The sequence below is a fragment of the Carlito syrichta genome, unplaced genomic scaffold (genome assembly GCF_000164805.1).
Source record: "Carlito syrichta isolate Samal-C Ts95f unplaced genomic scaffold, Tarsius_syrichta-2.0.1 Scaffold301956, whole genome shotgun sequence".
Lineage (NCBI taxonomy): Eukaryota > Metazoa > Chordata > Mammalia > Primates > Tarsiidae > Carlito > Carlito syrichta.
Window position 1 is genome coordinate 167,496 of NW_007246052.1, and position 4,212 is coordinate 171,707.

At 47.4% G+C, this 4,212-nt stretch overlaps 1 protein-coding gene across 1 annotated transcript in view; it reads right to left on the bottom strand.

The window, feature by feature from the left end:
• The window catches only part of IL4I1 (interleukin 4 induced 1), a 14,453-nt gene extending 11,614 nt beyond the window's left edge, over positions 1-2,839 (bottom strand). Inside the window, exon 1 of the mRNA XM_021711245.1 lies at positions 2,619-2,839. The gene's annotated coding sequence lies outside the window, so the exon portion shown is untranslated. The remainder of the gene's footprint in view (positions 1-2,618) is intronic.
• Positions 2,840-4,212: the final 1,373 nt, after the last annotated feature.

Sequence of the window (4,212 nt, forward strand, 5' to 3'; positions counted from 1 at the left end):
CCTTGCTCGGCTAATTTTTTTTTTTTTTTTTGAACTGGAGTCTCTCTGTCACCCAGACTAGACTGCGGTGGCCGGGAGCGGCCACTGCACTCCAGTCTGGGCGACAGAGTGAGACTCCAACTCAAAAAAAAAAGAAATATATAAATGAGCCGGCGTGGCTCTGTGCCAATAAAACTTTATTTACAAAAACAGGAGAGTGGGCAGTAGTTTGCCAGTCTCTGCTCTAAAACAACGTATTTGCTTTGTCAACAACCAAAGAGGCCAAACATGGTGGCTTTTGCCTATCACAGCACTTTGGGAGGCTGAGACACGAAGATCACTTGAGGCCAGGAGTTGAAGACCTGCTTGGGCAACACAGTGAGACCACATCTCTACTATAAATAATAAAAATAAACAAATAAATAATTAAAAAACTATAATGTCACTAGCACTTTAAAAAATGGCAATACTGTTGACTCTTTGGGACTAGGGCAAAAAAAAAGTGGCAATAATTACTTATTATCAATAGATCAATATTCACATTGCTAGGATTGTCTCATAATTTTTTTTTTGAGTTGGAGTCTCACTCTGTTATCCAGGCTGGAGTGTAGTGGCACACTCATGGCCATCTCAATGTCAACCTGCTGGGCTCCAGCGATCCTTCTGTCTCAGCCTCCCAAGTAGTCGGAACTACAAGTGCGCACTACCTTGCTCGGCTAATTTTTTTTTTTTTTTTTGAACTGGAGTCTCTCTGTCACCCAGACTAGAGTGCAGTGGCCATTCCCGGCCACCGCAGCCTCGACCTGCTGGGCTCCGGCGATCCTTCTGCCTCAGCCTTCCAAGTAGCTGGAACTACAGGCGCGTGCTACCATGTCCAGCTAATTTTTGATTTATTATAGAGATGAGGTCTCGCCAAGTTGCCCAGGCGGGTCTCAAACCCATGGGCTCAGGCAATCCACTCACCTCAGCCTCCCAAAGGTGCAGGATTACAGGCTGAGCCACCGAGCCTGGCTAATCTTTAAATTTATTGTAGAGATGAGGTCTTACCAAGTTGCTTGGGCTGGTCTCGAACCTGCGGGCTCAGGCAATCCACTTACCTCGGCCTCTCAGTGTTGGCATTACAGACTGAGCCACTAAGCCCAGCCTCATAATTTTTAAAAAACAGTTGGTTTGTTTGAATCAAGATTCAAATCAGAGCCCACACTGCATTTGAGTTATACTGAGTGTCTGTTGGTGTCACTTTTTGTTCTGTGGATTTGGGGGTCGCTTTCCCCAGAACAAGGGCATCTGATGGGACTGCAGGCTAGACTCCAGCAAGGCGGTACACCTGGTTCCTGCCATGGGGAAATTCATGGGGGTTGAATTGATGACGTCTGGAGGGGTCACTTGTTGGGAGTGGCCAGTGGCCAGGCGTGTGAGAGTCAGGGGTATGGCTCTGTAGGATGGGCATGGGAGCAACTGGAATCCTTTAGGCCTGGCTTGGTGCGGCTGGTGTCCAAGAAGCAGACATCGTTCCTGAAGTTGAGTGATGTCACTCCCTGGGAAGTGCTGAGGGCAGACTGGTAAAGCACCAGACTGCTTTGGGGCTGACTCAAGACTTGGGGGCAGTGGTGTGCTGGCTTCCTAATGACCTGGCTACATATCACACTATTACATACATTTGTTTTTGAATTGGAGTCTCACTCTGTTGTCCAGGCTGGAGTGCAATGTTGCAATCATGGCTCACCGCAGCCTTGACCATCTGGGCTTAGGCAATCCTTCTGCTGCAGTCTTCTGAGGAGCTGGGACTATAGGCATGCACCACCATGCCTGGCTAATTTTTAAATTTACTGTAGAGATGAGGTCTCATTATGTTGCTCAGGCTGGTTTCAAACTCTTGGGCTCAAGCAATCCTCTTGCCTTGGCCTCCCAAGGTGCTGGGATTATAGGTGCAAACCACAGCCCCCAACCTATGTATGCTCTTAATGTGAGTTTACTGTTGTCTATATAATAGTGTGTCTCTTACAAAATTATCTTCACATTGGTGGCCTGAAATCAGCCAGGATGGAGGTATTTACATTATGGAAATTGGCATCTACTACAAACTAATGGAGAGCCATTAAATTAAACATTTGCCAGCTCATCACTGCTTGAGAGTGACTTATTTCAACCTTTTCTTTTTTTAATTGAGTTGGGATCTTACTGTCTCCCAGGCTAGAGTGCAGTGGCATGATTACAGCTCACCACAGCCTTGACCTCCTGGGCTCAGGTGATCCTGAACTCAGTCTACCAAATAGTTGAGACTACAGGTGTGTGACTTTTTTGGTAGAGACGAGGTCCCCTTATGTTGCCCAGGCTGGTCTCAAACTCCTGGGCTCAAGGAATCCTCTCGCCTCTCGCTTGAGCCACTGCGTCTAGCCTGTTTCAGCCTTCTATAGGAGATCAAGGCTGCCCTCGTGCTCTGGAAATGTTTCGCAACTTTGATCCCTTTGATGCCAACCTGTGCCCTATAAGTCAGGGGAGTCATCCCGGGGAAGGGGCTGGGCTATAAGGTAGGTAGTCCTTTGAGGGTTTGAAAAGAAACCAAACTGTAAGTCCAAAGGTCACTCTTATCCCTAAACAGGGAAAAGCAAAGCATTAAGAGGTTACTGAAGATTCACCTTTAAAAGCCTCTGATTCCAAATTTAGTCACCACGTTTGTCTTCTTCATGTTAATTAAGGAAGAGGAACTTAGGCAGAAGCCATTTGTCTGGACTGGCAAGGAAGCACATCTGTTTTCTTCCTGGAAAGGGAAACTGCAGTTACAATAAAGCTCTCACAAGCAGGTTGGCACCCCATCAGCTAAGGGGTCTGTTGCAATCTTGGGGAGCCCTCCATGATTACCTCCCATGGTTCCAGAGCACTGAGCGACCCCTCCAGCATAGTGAATCTCCTGATTATTTATTTATTTGAGTTGGAGTCTTACTCCATCACCCAGGCTCTGGAGTGCAGTGACACACTCGCAGCCACCCCAGTGTCAACCTGCTGGGCTCTGGTGATCCTTCCACCACAGTCTTCCAAGTAGCCTGAAAGAACTACAGGCACACGTTACCATGCCCAGCTAGTTTTTTGATTTATTGTGGAGACGAGGTCTCACCAAGCTCTCCGGGCTGGTCTCGAACCTGCAGGCTCAGGCAATCCACCCACCTCAGCTTCCCAAGTGCTGAGATTACAGGCTGAGCCACTGAGCCCGGCCAACCTTCTGATTTTTCTTAAACACTTTTGTTCTTCAGAGTGGGGTGTCCAAGACCACTTGGGGTGTGGGAGAAAAAGATTACAACTTCAATCTGTTTTTACTTTTTTATTTTTATTTTTTGAGTCGGAGTCTCACTCTGTGGAGTGCAGTGGCCGCTCCCGGCCACCGCAGCCTCGACCTGCTGGGCTCCAGCGATCCTTCCGCCTCAGCCTTCCGAGTAGCTGGAACTACAGGCGTGCGCTACCACGCTGTTTTTATTTTTAAAATTCAACTATAAGAAAGCAACTAAGCTTTACTGATGTTTAATATGCAAAATAGAAAAAGTACATATACACACACATTGGAAGTGTAGGCTCAGTTTCTGCTTCTTATGATTGTGTGGCCCATGCCCACAACCTCCTTGTGGGCAGAGAAACCCCATCCATGTCTGCACCTCCAGGGTCAGATCAGGATCTGGGGTAAAGTAGATGCTCTAAGAACTGGTGTTGAATGAATAAGCGTACGTAAAACCCAAACCACTTTCTAGGGGACCTTGAGGCCTCCCTTAGGGCAGAGGGGACAGTAAGGCCCATGAACTACAGAAAAAGGCCACAGTCACAGGGGACAGAGCTTTCAGAGAAAAGTCACTGGGGCTGCTGGGGTCTTCCTTCTTTAGGTAGTTCCTCTCCCCAACTCCTCCCACACCCCGTGACTTTTGCGTAGATGAAACTTTTGTCCTCTGGAGCTCAGAATGGTCCAAGGAAATAATGATTCATGATCATGACTTTGGAAGACTTTCGGAAACTGGGCCATAAATCTCCAAAGCATGAAACAGGCTAAGGAGGCCAAGGGCTAGGCTCCCTACAGCCCAGGAGGATGAAACCAAAACTGTTCATCACACACTGACGGATGTCTAGATGATGCAATACTTTACTTTGCTTGCCTTTGTGTTTCAGATGATGGCACCTCTTGGATAGAGTCTTCTGGAACCTCCTTTTTACTCTACTTTGTCCTTCTGATATTCATCCACATGAAGTCGC